The 14,892-nt window shown below is 38.5% G+C and overlaps 1 protein-coding gene across 1 annotated transcript in view; it reads left to right on the top strand.

The window, feature by feature from the left end:
- Nucleotides 1–210: 210 nt before the first annotated feature.
- The window catches only part of MRTFA (myocardin related transcription factor A), a 77,720-nt gene continuing 63,038 nt past the window's right edge, over nt 211–14,892 (top strand). Inside the window, exon 1 of the mRNA XM_066550452.1 lies at nt 211–250. The gene's annotated coding sequence lies outside the window, so the exon portion shown is untranslated. The remainder of the gene's footprint in view (nt 251–14,892) is intronic.

Genomic DNA, 14,892 nt, shown 5'->3' with positions numbered 1-14,892 from the left:
AAAGCCAAAGTGGATTTCTCCGGGGTGGTGTGCCTGCCCCCTTCCGTCATTGCTGGGAATGGGCTGGACGGAGGAGGGGCTGGCGACAATGACGACGAGCCGGTGCTGGTGTCCCTTTCGGCGGCCCCCAGCCCGCAGAGCGAGGCTGTGGCCAATGAGCTGCAGGAGCTCTCCCTGCAGCCCGAGCTGACCCTCAGCCTCCATCATGGCCGGAACCCCAACCTCCCCCCGCTCAGTGAAAGGAAGAATGGTGAGTGGTAGAGCATCCTCATGTCTCTTCTAGTGTGTCCTCACCACGTGGTGGTGTCATGGTGGATGTTCTGAACACAGCTCTGCTTTTTACTATGGCTTTTTTGTAAGAAAACCTAATGATCCAGAGTTCACAAAATGTATTTACACTGTTCAGTTGGAAGGATTGATGTTAGTGCCTGTGGAAGTTCCACAGAGCTCCAGTGATAGATGCTTTATATTATTTAGGTGAACGTGGTCGTTTGCAGGGGTCCCAGGACGAGGGAAGAGACAAGAATCTCGACTCCATGTTTCAGAAGGCTGATTTATTATTTTATGATGTATATTATATTAAAACTATACTAAAAGAATAGAAGAAAGGATTTCATCAGAAGGCTTGAAAGGAAAGGAAGGAGCGGAATGATAACAAAAGCTTGTGACTCTCAGAGAGTCCAACCCACTGACTGTGATTGGCCATTAATTAGAAACAACCAACATGGACTAATCAAAGATGCACTTGTTGCATTCCACAGCAGCAGATAATTATGGGTTTTTTTTCCCTCTGAGGCCTCTCAGCTTCTCAAGAGAAAAAATCCTAGCAAAATGATTTTTCATAAAATATCATGGCTACAGGTGAATACCAGAAAAAGCTTCCCTGTACTTTGTGGTGACTGGGTTATGCAAAACTGAGACAGTCAAAGGAAGTGTTAGCTCACCTTCAGACTGTAGCCATCTGTAGATTTTTCTTTGTCACCTTGGTCTGCACTTGCCAAGGATGAGTAACTTTCTCACTGCAAATGTCTCAAAGGTTCTTTCACACTTCCTGGAAGAAGAAGACCTAGAGTTAAAAATGAAGTGTCCCAGTAGGCCTTCTGATCCTAGAGTGAGAATGGCCTGTGCACATTTATCAACTTGATGGTGTCTTAGGGGCAACTATATAATGGGTTACAATATAGTGGCAAAATGCAAGGCTCCTTACTCAGTGACCAGAATTCTTGGCTTTGAAAGGCTGTTAACTGTCTGAAGCTCAGGATCACCAGGCTGCCATGAAAGCCTTTGCATGTTCAGCCTCATCCTTGTGAGAGGGGGATGAAACCATTTGATAAGTGATGGCTTCTGTTTGTGAATTCTTTTTGGTGAAATCCCTTCACTCCATCTTCTTTGGTAACTCTTGGCAATATGAGTGCCTTGCTGCAGTCTGAATTCATGTCACCTGAAGGGTACTGTGGATTTGAGCGCAGTCAAGTCCTGTGTGCTTTAGTGTTGGACATTATGGAGTTACGTGACACATCATATGAGAAATGCTGGGAAGCTTCAGAGTGGCTTTATAGCCAGAACATAATGCTTATGGTTAAGTGATTTAGAATATGTGCATTGAAGGACAGTAATCTGGATTGAAGGGGTAGCTCACTTAACATGGCTGGATCTTTATATCTAGAAAATGACCATGTCTTTTTCTGAATGGTGTATCAATGTTTTGCAATTTGGAAGAATTGATTAACTTAAACCGAAAGTGTTGGGTTTTTAGGAGGTTGAAAAGAGTTTCCTCATTCATATATGTTATACCATCATTATATGATCACAATTATATTTACAAAAAAATGGAGAAGATAGAAATTACAATAACTGAAGAAAAAACGTTTCATCCTTAATGTTTGCAGTCTTCTAAGATAAAATACAACAGATGGAGATAAAGGTGGTGATGGTAAATAGAAGAAAATTGGAATGTCGGTCAACAAGGTAGATTGTGATCTCAGCATATCTCAACTAGTGGTAGACTTGGGCATTTTATGTTTATGAAAGCAAGGAGAGATTTCAAATGGTATTTAATCGAGATAGCAGTCAAACTGATAGAGAGCTGGAACATAGGAAAAGTGTATGAGCCTTTGTTTCCAGCACCTGACAGCTGGTGACATGAAGGTGACATTGTGATTTGTGTGGACAGGGTTCTTCTTAACCAATAAGGCATGATCAAGGATCCTGAAGTGGGAAGAAGCAGTTTATTTTTGATGCCACTGGGAAAAGGATACTAGTGCTGGGAACAGATAAGAAAAATGAAACTTGTGGCAGCACTTTGAATGGTATTATGGTCAGAGGAAAGGATATTCTGGCAGAGGAATGAAAGTCTTTACAGGATTCAGTTGTTTGGATAAGTTTAAAAATTGGTATTTCAGGAATATTTAACAGAAATAGATAGTTTTCCTCTATCTGAGTAATGTTATTTTTATGGACTGAGCTTTGAAGTGGTATCATTGTGGGCTGCAAATCTACTTGACTGGAACAGGTAAAATAGAGTTGTACTTTTAAAGTATTTGAAAAGGAACACCTCTGCCCATATCATTTGCCAAAGAAAATTAGGATATTCCCGGAAATGACTCATTAGGTGGGCCTCTTCAGAGCTGATTCTTTATCAGGGCTTAGCACAATAGTGGGAATTTTACTGCTGGAGGGGCAGTTTTTCAGGTGAGGCATAAAGTCCAAAGTCCCTGAGCTAGATTATCTGAATATTCCTTATCTTTGGAGGTACACAGGAGGTACACAATGCTCTCTTGTCCTAGGCTGCAATATTTTGTTATGTGTTGTTTGTGTGTACATTCATTAAAGTATTATGCGAATGAAAAGTGCTGTTGAAATACAGTTATGTGCAAACTGTCATGGAATAAAAGAAAACTTGGTTTAGTGGGCTGCTAAGAAATTTAGTGAGCTGTTAAGAAATTTAGCTCATGCATTTTGAGTTAATAAATGTCTTCCTTCAAATGGGAACTTCTCAGTTATCTTGGGGTGGAGGTTGCACAGCTGTTGAAAGCTGTTGAGCTTGTTAAATCTCCTTTCTTAAATATGGTGTATCTTTGTTGTTGTTGTCCTCCGTTTCAAACATGTTAAAAAAGTTTGCTTAAACTTTTGAGCAATCCAAAGTGGTTGTAGAATGTATCTCGTGCAGTGAAACTGCTTCTGTGACAACTTGCCAAATTCCAGGTATGAGGAAGATTCAAACTGAGTGGCAGTGGGAGGGGAGGAGATGGTAAGTAAGAGACTTGCTGGGAGCTGCCTATCTGTGTCAAAGGGTCTCCTGTTTGCAGTTCTGGACAGGCACTGCTGACTCACAGCTGAACTAACTACTTATGCTGAGAGTTTCTAGCAGATTAACTCTTTCTGTAGCTTTTGCTAAACAGACTTGGCTTATCTGTAGGTATCTGTAGAAAAGTATTACATGGGTTTGTACTGTGTTTGTTGCGACAGACTGTAGTTCTGGAACATAAACTATCAGCTGAGTTAAAATAGAAATGTCTTTGGCTTGTGAAGCATCATGGAATTATGTATCCCATGGGAAAACTGGGAGGGCAGTCCTGTATACACATGTTGCCATATGCCCTAGGACAGCAGATTCCTTTAAATTTTTTTTTTCCTTCTCTTAGAACTGAAGAGCAGCCAGATGCAGTTTCTGGGAGTTTTCTTGTTGGTTTTGGTTTGTTTCAGATCCAGACTTCATATTCTCCCTTATCACAGCTACATGTTCTGGAAGGATAGATACACCTGGACACATGGGTGTAAAGACCGTGAACAACTTGACTGAAAAGCCGCTGTTAAGTTACACAATTAAAGCACAGTAAAAGATATTAAGGATATAAAATTCCAGTATGAAGCATTTGAACAGATGACTAGGAAACAATTTTTTGTCACTTTGGTGGAAGGAAACCTTATGTGGTAAGGTTTTAGTAAACTATTTCGACACAATTATTATGTTCTGTTCAGGCATCAAGCTTAATGTGACATTTAAGGTATAGTTATTTAATTTGTGCTTCAGAGTGAGTTTTCTACCCTAGATTTGCATTCCTTCTGCTTTTCTACCCATGTTCATCAAGGCATCAACTTTCTTTAACTATGAGAGATTACCTGTGACTGACTCATTTGTTGCCACACAAGCCAGAAAAAGGCCATTATGGAGTCATCTGAAGCTCTTCAGTACATCTTGATTTTTGTCAGTCACCTGTACTAAGATGCTAAGATAACTTATCCCAGCCCTTAGGGCAGGGTTAGAGCAGGTCCCCATGAATGCATTTAAAAAAAGAGAAAAAAAAAAAAAGAAAAAAAAAAAAGAAAAAAGAAAAACTCCAGGTGATAAATATATATATCTTAGGTAGTTCGATATTTTCTAAAAAAAAGTCCTCTTCTCCTTAACTTTCTTTTGAAATTACAATAATTGCTCCACTAACTTATTGACCCTCTCTCTTGACCTGTTTTCCCCAGATGAATTCATAGTTATCTTGGTCCAGGGGTTATGAAAAGCATTGTGTTAGAATCCTTGGACACTCCTGGTTTCTTCTCCCTGTGGGGTTGTTAAAGATGAGGTAACATTCTTTCCAATGAACTGTTGCATTTTATGATTACTGGTTTGGAGGGAACTTGCACCAGCTTGCCGGTATTTGGGGTTTACTTGATCTGGGATGCTTGCCTTCTACAAAGTACCATATGTGTTAGGGGAAGAGATTCTTGTTGGAATGTGTGGAATTTCAGTATGACTCAGGCCATATAAAAAGCATGTGCTTTAGGTATGGGAAGGTACTCCTGTTAGTGCTGTACAAAGCATGGGATAAATAGTTGCTGTGTAAGCTGTTGGTGATTATGCTCAGAAATTGCAGAGTTTAACTTTTTAAATGGTTCTAAAGACCTAATTTAGTGTCTTTGTTCTTATGCCCATTTGCTATTAAAATACATGAGTATTAGGGCACCTTATTTTATTTTAAATAATTGTGTAGGTGATTTTCTCCTATAATCTTTTATAAGACTATACATTCCTCTCTCCCAACTCTGCTATCTCTTTCCCATTTTGAATTGTCATTATACTGAATACAGTTAGATTCAAATATTTCAAATATAACTTTTTATAAGGGGTTTGCAAATTTTATTACTGTCTTCCTGTTATTCTGACTTTAAACACAAAAATAATGTTTTCTTAAAATCATGTCATAAACTGTCATTTAAAAAAGTAAATTATGTGACTTATGAACTCATTTGAGAAGCTAGGCATGATTACTGATAAACAAGGATGGTATTTTTTTCCCGAGAAAGGGCTTTAAAGAGATGAGAGTATTCTGAAATTTTCTCAGTTTTTGAGTCCTAGTGGAGTTTTTTGTTTGTTGGGTTTTTTTCCCTAGTGTATATCTGCCTTCTGGAGACTCACAGTTAGCTTTAATTACCAAGTGGTGGTTACTGCCTCATCCAGAACTTAGATGTGAAGAAGATTAGTCTGTATTGTAGCAAAAGGACCAAGACAGGAAATATATAGCTTTCTCTGATCTGTCCTTCACACACATTCCAGTGAGACTTGCTGTTTTCTCTTGTGTGAGAGTAAGGGGAATGGTTGTTAGAACAAAAACAACCAGTCTGTCTTGGCTAGATTTGTGTTATGAGACTTTGTGTTCCCAGGAGACTATAAATTTAGCATGCTGTCTGAAAGTTTCTGATAGAGCTATGAGATCCAGAGCATGACAGAAATGACTGGCCTGTTACTGATGGGAGCTACCAAACAACTGGGAAGGGGTAATTTCCTTGAAATATTTTAAACAAACTTTTAAATAGTGATGGGGCAATAGTTGAGCTGGAAAGAATAATGCCAAAGGCAGCTTTAAAGGAGTGACTTTAACAAGTTAGCTCTCAAAAAAATTTTTATTCCTTATCAAGGTAACAAGACTAACACCCTTCTACAATCACTAGCTCATAATATTACTCTCCCTTCTGTTTTTCCTTTCTAGTTTCTCTGACTTCAGTTTGCCTTTGAGGTTTCAAGGTTCAGCACTGCTGGATAAACGTTAGACATACAATTTGATAGCTGTTTAAAAAAGATTCCTTTTTCATGAATTTAAACTGCTTGCTAAACAAGTCAGGCCCAGATCTGGGCAGCTGTTTTGTCTGTGTAAGGACTTCTGTTGCTGGTTTTGCTGTTTTGAGTGTCAAGGGCAGTAATTGGGAAAGGAAGCCTGGCTCTTTAAAGGGAGAATGCCATTCAGCAGGATTCTCAATGTGTTCTACTTAAACAGAGAGTGGCTGCTCCATGAAGGAAAGATTGCACTATTTCACAATAGTCAGTTGCTGTTAGTGCTTAGCCAGCTGAATCCTAGCTTTGGGACCTTTGCTGCTTCTGTAACGTGTGGCTTCCTATATCTCATTTTTATTGGAATACTATCAGCCACTTCTGGAGCTGTAGCTCTGCCCCTGCCATGATCAATACATTGCCACAAAGTGTAATGAAGGAATCTGTTGGAATACATCTGGTAGTGCAGTCTTCATCTTCCTTGCTGGTCAAATGAGCAACATCCTGCTTAATGGTTTAAATTTCATCTGCCTCTTCGTGGTCATCGACAGTGCACACGTGCATACTTCAGAGAGTTAGGTGATGTTCCTGGAAACTGTAGGAAAGATTTCCTTTCCACTTGGGTCATACTGCTTCCTCTTATATTTCCATATATCACAACAAAAACAAGCATACCTTCTGCTAAAAATGGATGTTTCCTGTATTTACGATGCATATGAATATTCAGAGTAGGTAGTAAAGTGAGTTATTTCTGTCACTGGTGTCTCTGAATGCACAGGGCACTGCTGCAATTCCTTTTCATAAAGATTGCATAGCAAGAAGGAACATTTTAGGCCAGTGATTTTGCCTGCTCTGGCTGCAGATGTAGGACTGCAAAGGTGGCATTTGAGTATGAGAGAAACCCAAACGAGCTGATCCTTGTCCTTTTACAGCACACTGCTGATGTATGGAGTGTGAAAACCAGATATATACTACAATAGCATCACTTTAAAGGATTTTCCTGCATTGTTTAAAGCTGCTAAATGAGTTTTTCCTGCCTCCTTTAAAGCTCCAGGTGTGTTTGTGTGTGGGAAGGAAGATGTGCTGCTGAAACCTGCCATGCTCTTCCCACAGCAGTCGAGCAGCTGTCGGGGAGTTCTTGTATCTTATTATTAAAGTTATTTCATGTTAGAGGGGGTCAGAAAATAGGGCTTAAGCAGTTTTGCACACCTAGCTCCTCATTTTTATGCACATTGTAGTGGCAGGACAGGGATTCTGACTTGGTAAAAAGGGATTTAAAATCTAAAAATTTGTCTGTATCTTAGATGTGCACAGCTCAATATATTTTAGGGCTTGGTACAAATATATGCAGTTACTTACTTAGATGACCTAAAGAGAAATGATGATGAGCCTTGTGGAAAGATGGGGAATAAGGGAATGATGCTCTGGGGACAGAAGTGTTGGAATTAGTTTGTTAAGATAATTAAATTATCTGTTGGGCAAATTACTTGAGTCTCTTTAGAGACCAAGACTGAATTTCCTTTCTGTTGGGAGCTAGAATCATCTAGTGAGGAAAGACTTAATTCTGTTTTTATCTTTTACTCAATAAATACTTGACTGTAAAATTTTTGTCCACTATCCCAAATAATCTGAAACTGTTCATGTCGATGTGGGAAACAAGAGTGAATTTTTTTAACCCCTAGTCTGGTTAGATGGAGGGAGTGATCCATGGTGGGAAAAGTCTGAATGACAAAGAGCAGGTTTTTTGTTTTTAAGAAGCAGACACTACCATCTGTTAGAGTAGCTCAGGTTTAGTGGTCAGCAAGGGGAATTGATTAGGGGAGTAGTTTAGTTATTGAGAAAAAGGACTGGCAGAGACTGAAGAAAAGTGACTGATCTGTCAGCAGGATGTATATGTCTTTGGCCGTGTTGTTTCAAAGCTGAGGATATCTGCATGTTTATGTTAACACTGGGTCTCCTTGTCCTTGGAACGAAATTGCCTCATCAGCAGAGCCCCTTAGGGGATTGCAAGTCTACCCAAGACGTCATCCTCCTCTTATAAAAGGGGAAAACTGCCAGTTCTGGTGTCTCTGACCCCTTCCTCCCCCCTCCCTTCCACTTACAGAGCATCAAGGGGTGGACCTTACTTCTGCAAACTTCACATCTTGCTCTCCCTTGGAGTATTCATTTTTCTCCTAGCAGTAATTTGATCTTGGGCTGTTCCAACTTGCTTGTAGTGAATAAGCAGAGGACTGCATATTGAAAGACTTGAGTTTTCTCACTAGGCACTATCAGTTTTCTGATAGAAGGATGAGAATGTCTTGCAAGTTTTGAAGGAGATGAAAGTTGAGAGGTCCTCTTGGATTATTTTTCTCTTTAACATATCTATGTCTATATAAAGAGAGGTCTTTAAGGGCTCCTCTTCTGTTGGGAAGAGAATCAACATGACACTGCTGGAACCAGAAATGCAGATGACAACACTCCAATCAGGTACCACTCCAAACATAGCCTGTGGTTAATTTTTGAATCATGGTTGCTGAACTATATAGGAAGCGCCAGGAGGCTGTGTGACTTCAGAAAAAGACAAATTAGAGAACTGTGGTGATTTCATGTGCAGGTTGCAGATGGGTACTTTTTGGATGTTAAGTACTGTTCAATTTAGAGCTTCATCAGAGATAATATTATCTCTCTTTTCTTCCCTCCTTGGTCTCCAATGTTAAATTTACATGGCTTATGAAGAGTAGAAAACTCCAGTCAAAGCTAAGACTTGTTCTAAGGACTTGTTCCTCCATTTAGCTTTTGACTGAATTATGTGTTTTTACTGTTAAATATTTTCTGATTAAACATATTCTTGATATTTTGGAGAGGTTTTAAATTGTGTAGTTTGGAAAAAAACTTGTATTAGAAGCTTTCCAATATTTGTTTCACGCCTTGAAAGTCTGTTTCCTTGAGAATGGCAGTGGTATTTTGTTTGCACGATTCATTTGTAAGTACTGTGGCCTTCTGGTGATACTGTGCTTACCCATTAGATATGTACAGGGTTGCATTTCTCACATGTAAGCCGTGCTTGAATGAGAATTATCTGTTAATGGGAGCATGAGATACTTCTTAGGGTGTTTTTATCTGAGGCTCTAGCACATTATGTAGTCATGAAAATAAATTCATATGTAGATATGAATGACCTTTGTTCTGGGGATGAGAACAGAGACTGCAACCTTGGTAAGATTTGACCACAAGCTTGTAGTAGCCTAGGAGTTAGGGTTTGTGTACTCTTAATCTCTTGGGCAGCATTGTCTGAAAAGCAGCACATAGGTAATGCCAAAAGTGTGAAGACATACTTGTTCCTGAAAGTCAAATGCTTTTTCATTTCCTTAAGTAGTGACTAGGAAAGAGACAAGTAAAACAATAATTTCTTAGTTTAATTTCTCCCCCCAAAATTGCTGCCAAAATTGCTGGGGTTTGTTTGGTTATTTTTGGTTTGTTTTGTTTTTTAGGTTTTTTTCTGAATTGACCATGTTAATTTCCCTAACTTAATTTGTATGTTTTTAAAATACCTGTGAAGATTTTTTATGTCTACAAAGATCCTATATGACCTTTATTTTATAGTCCTGACATATTCATTGTTGTTTAGAGAACCACAGTATGGGTTTTTTGTATCTCCTGTTGTAGATAGGAAAGACAGGCCTAGATCTTATGTAGTCTTTGTCTCAGTTCACAAGAGGGTTTGTACATAATCCATCATTCCTCTAGTTGTACTCTTGCGGTCTGAATGTTGGAGGTGGGGTTTAGACACTAACAAGGTGTTTGGTACTGGGCAGGATGCATATGGCAGGAGAGTATCTAATCTGGCTTTGTTGGGAAGAAAGCTCTTATGTGAAGACCTGAAAAAAGATGTTGACTTTAACATGCATTGTTTCTAATAAGTTTTTTTGATTCACCCCCCCAACAAAAAACAGCCGTGAAATTTACATTCAGGGTTCTTGTAACTGAATTGTGCATTATATTCTCAGGAAGGTGACATAATAAAGTAACACTTGTTAAAATTAGGAAAACTGCCTTTGTGTTAGTATTGCTTTTTCTCAAAACTTCGTGTGGCTGTGTTTCTTGTCTCTTCCAAATTATGGTAACTCCTGAGGCTTTCATTAATTCTGAGGGTGAGAGTTTCTTCCACTAAGGAATGCTTGTATGGGGCTTTTGCTTAAGTCCCCTAACCCTAGTCCTAGACCATGCAGTGGTGTTCTGTAACATTGAGGCAATTTCCTGGCAAGTTTAGCTTACCTTAATGAGGGATACAGATTTATTGCACCTCTTCCATCAGCAGCCACTCTCTTCTCTTTTGGATCAACCACTGCTGGAAAAATCTTAAGCAACAAGCAGGCGAATGTTTACATAAATGGATTCACAAGATTGGTGGGGAAATGGAGTGTGACAACAGAACATGTGCATTATAAGTTTGAAAGATCTGTCTTGAATAATGGAAGTGTATTACAAGCTTCTAGATAAGGAAAACAGCTACTTGATGATGAGGCCAATTTGTTCAGCTGTAATACTCAGAGACTTCAGATGTTGTTGGGGGTTGCTCTTGTTTGGCTTAGTGAGGTAGTTGTGTGTTGGGCAAACTATTTGAGACTTCAGAGGCTGAAATTGATCTCCTGTCTGTTGAGTGCTAGAATGAGGAAAATGATTTAGCTGAGGACAGACTTAACTTCTCAAATCTTCATACTTGATGTTCATCTCCAGAAGCCCTACTGGAAAAATGGAAGATGGAAACAGTTATCCCAGTCAACTCCTCAAAGTTTCCAAACATCCACTGAAGAAATAGGAGAATCCTGGCCTAAGCTGGGTAAATAAATTACCCTGATAGAATTTGCACTCCACAGACCAAAAGTTCTTCAAGACTGCAGGTCATGAGGCTGTGCTCATTTACTGCTTGGCTATTGATGGGAGTCCACTCGAGAAGCAGGAATATCTGAAGCCGTTGCTGACCCAGGACATAATGTCTGTATTCCATCTTGGTGGGCACATGAAAAGCAACTCCTTTGATACTAAAGATGAGAAAACATTCTTAATGTTTTGGAGAAAGAACTGAGGGGGACATTACAACTTTACTCTTCTGGGAGCAGAATAGCTTAAGCAGAGAGGGACTGTTTCTTCAGAACAAAGAATAACTGAAGCAAGAACAATATGAACAGTGAGGTGCATATTGTATTAGCCAGAGAAAAATTAAAAACACCTGTCAAACTGAAAAATAAGGAGTAAAAAGAACAATGCCAGTGGTGACAGCAGAAGAAGGAAAAAGTAAAAGTGAAAATCAAGCTGAAAAGACATTCCAAAAAATCAGTAGACCCAGGGAAAAAAAAAAAAAAAGTAAAAATATGACCAAAAAGGTAACTGCTCTATTTGACATCTCACTGGACAACTGAACTTATTTAAAGAACTGGTATTACTCATCCAGTCATTCAAAAAGCAGACATACACAGTGGAGTGAAATTCCACATTCAGTTTCATAGTTTTGGAACCAGCCCTGTGCCAGTTTGTGTGTTTTCATTCTGCTGACAATGAAGCTGATGTGCAGATCTGTACCAAGCTCTTAGCAGAGGGAGCTCTCTCTTTAGTGTTTTTTTTTTCTCCAAGAGTCACTTGGCTTTTTTGCTGCCTTGACTCTTTCAGCATCTGAATCATTTGTTTTCTTTATATTTATTTGCTGATTCCAAAAGCTTGCTGTTTCCTTCCCATTATCTACTTCAACCTAATCTCTCTATGTAGCCTCTTTTTTTGTTCCCCTGAAGCCTTTTTGTTATTTGTTTCATTATCTAATTATCCCATCTAGAGATCTTGCAAATTCTTTTGCTGTTGCTCACTTTTCAGTCAGGATATGGACTAAATAGTTTTTGTTGTTACCTGGCTTTTAACAGACTGGCAACTGAAGGAATGAGCAATGAATGTTATGTTTTCTTTTCCTTTTTTTTTTTTTAATGGAGAGGCAAGAGTGCTAGAAGCATACTTTATTTTGGACACAATCTATAATTTAGTAACACTTAAATGTTTTTGAACAGCCATATGAAGGACTCATGCAACTGGGGGAAAACCTCAGGAGTCTCGGGTGTGTTGCTGGCCTCTGTGGGCAAGTTCTCTGTTTAAATAACAAACTTTCAAATATAATTTCACTTTCTTTTTAATTGTATTTGATTTTGTCACAAATTCCTTTTTATGGCTTCTGTCCAGGTGGCTGGGCAGAAGTGTGTGTGCAGTATCCCTACAGAGGTGCAACCAGCCAGAGAGAAACCCTAAATTTCAGATCAGTTTTGCATGGATGGAGAAGAGTTATGGCCTCTTAGGGTCATGTGGAGTCTAACAGTGCATTGCCAGAATTAATGGATGTTAGCAATTGGACAAATGGCTACTTTTGTTAATGAATTCTATTTCCTTATGTTTTTGCTCTACTTAAAACCTTTGCTTACTGTTCTGGGTAGCCTTGGTTTGTTTCAGTGCACAGCAATGTTTTTTGCACTGTCTTGGTATATATTGAACATTAAAAATTGTCCCATTTTAATCTTCTTTCTGTGAGCATACTGAAAAAAATTAAGATTGTTCAGTGTAGGGTAGTCTATTGAATAGCATCTTTGGGCTTTGATATGTTCGTTCTGTTGACCTGCTGAAAAAAAATCTTAAAAGTCTACTAGATATCAAGACAGGTAGGCAAACCCAGAAGCAGGTGGTTCTAAACTGTCAGAAGTTTGGTTTAGATGAACAAGAGGGTTTTTTCCATGCATATTTAGAGAACAAAAGAAGAACTGTTTTGAAGTCAGCACTGTAAATGAGCACAGAAATAATTTAGTTCTCTGTAGTGGATAAAACTTGACTTCTGTGGTCTAATTTGCTTTGTATGCAGCTGGTTCTGAAAAAGGAACAATTCTTTCAGCTAAAAATTGTTATTTTGAATCAAATGCAAAACTTCCCTCACTTTCTGGGGAAAAGTTGGATTTTTGAGCTACTTTAGCAGATTAGGGATGTATTAAATTCAATTTAGGAAAAAGCAGTGCTGATCCCTTCATTCTTTCTTTCAAAACACAACTCCCAGGCTCTTTTTCTTCCCTCTTTATAGGATTTAAGTTGAAGTGCTTTAGGGATGTCAGCTGCTAAATTGCTTTTAATGGGAAGAAGGGACAGAGAGCATATTGTGTATTCTTAGAAGGGATTTGTCCCCCTCCTCAGCTCTTTCAGGAGTGACAAATGTCAGAGCTGCACTTTGTGGTTGGTGTTCTCATTCCTGTTTTAAATAGATTTGAAATTCAGTATTGGCTTTTAGTACATGAGGAATGACCTTTTCTTGATGCGGTAAAATGCCTTCTAACTTCATCTTATCTTTTCCAAGATGAAGTTACAAAGATTGCAAAGATTTTTTCCTTGCTGTTACAAAGATTTTCTTTTCCTTGCTGTTGTTTCCATTTTCTAATCAGAGGTTTTTGTAGTTGTGAGATTTTTTGCATTTCATGTTGTTTGAATAGTAGAACTTTATTTTTCTTGCCTTTTCTTCCTCCCTCCTCCAACTTGGAATTTCAAGATTGCAATGAGCTCTTGAATCAACAGAATTGGGATTTTGGTTTTGGATGGAGGGTGGAGCTGAGGGGAGGACATTCCTGGCTCTGTAGTTTGCATCATTACTACTTTAAAAATAGAACTTTTGATTTGTGTTTGGAATCGATGACATTTGGAAATGTAACCTTTTGTATCTAGGTAGCAAGTTCCTGGGAAGTGTAAAGAGTTCCCCAGTTACTGGTACAGCTCCCTGGGTGTGTATATTCTGAGTAGTGATAAAATGACTCTTGACTGGCTTTTAACCAGAATCCTGCATGTGATTCAAAGACTGAACAAAGTTATGTGAGCCTCATCGTCATCATGCACTGGGAATTCTTTCCGAAGCAGCAAATGGGATGTTCCTGAAGTCAGCTTTAAATATGGAAATTTTTGTGCTGCAAACTGCACAAAGTTCTGGCTTGGCTGTTATTAAGATGTGGAGAGAGGAGTACACAGCTGTAAGCTGCACATTAGTGAGCTATTCCATTCATGAAAGATCTGAACATAACCTTTTGCTACCTTTTATCCCTGTGATTAACTATTGAGTAAGCAAATCACAGCGTGGTTGTGTTGGCCAAACTAGAGTTAAAGGATTGTACTGAAACTAAATATATAAAGGATGCTTTTCTTTTTTCTATTTTTTTTTTTTTTGTGTCAAGAATGACAGTCTACAATAAAGAGTACTCATTAGAATAATTTAGTTGAGCAGTACCTATTTCTAGTGACAACCTTAAACATAAATAAGAAACTTCTGGAACTCTCTTTATCCCTGTTGTAAGTATTTGTTGAAGCATTAAACCATCTTTTGAAAATAATTTTTTTTTCTCCATCTGCTTTGAGAATATTCTGTTTATTCTTTTTATGCAGCCAGTGTTACCCTATAGGTTAAGAAAGAGAGTAGGAAAACAACCATTCAGGCAGCTTTTTGCCCTTATCCCTTCTGTGAACTAACATTAACTTGCAGGGGGGCACAGACAGGCTGCACTCCTTCTAAAACAGTAAAGATGTGGTAGACACAAAATGATTATTCACTGACTGCTCGTTCTTATGGCTCCAGCTTGCTTTAAAATCCAGCTTCTGAGAATTAACTTTGGGGGGCGTGTGTGTGCATTTTAAACAGTTTCCAGTGTACACAGTAAGATTGTCATCATCATATGCAATTTTTGGTATCATTCATCAATTGTTATTAAAAACAAAACAAAAGTTTAAAATGCATGTAAAGTCATGTCAGGTTTTATATGTTGTAACTGTAATCAAAACACAGCCTTCCTTTCTGTGAAATTAATGCATTATTT

Source organism: Molothrus aeneus, chromosome 5, assembly GCF_037042795.1.
Source record: "Molothrus aeneus isolate 106 chromosome 5, BPBGC_Maene_1.0, whole genome shotgun sequence".
NCBI lineage: Eukaryota > Metazoa > Chordata > Aves > Passeriformes > Icteridae > Molothrus > Molothrus aeneus.
The sequence above is the reverse complement of the archived record's forward strand: the minus strand, read 5'-3'. Positions and strand labels throughout refer to the sequence as shown.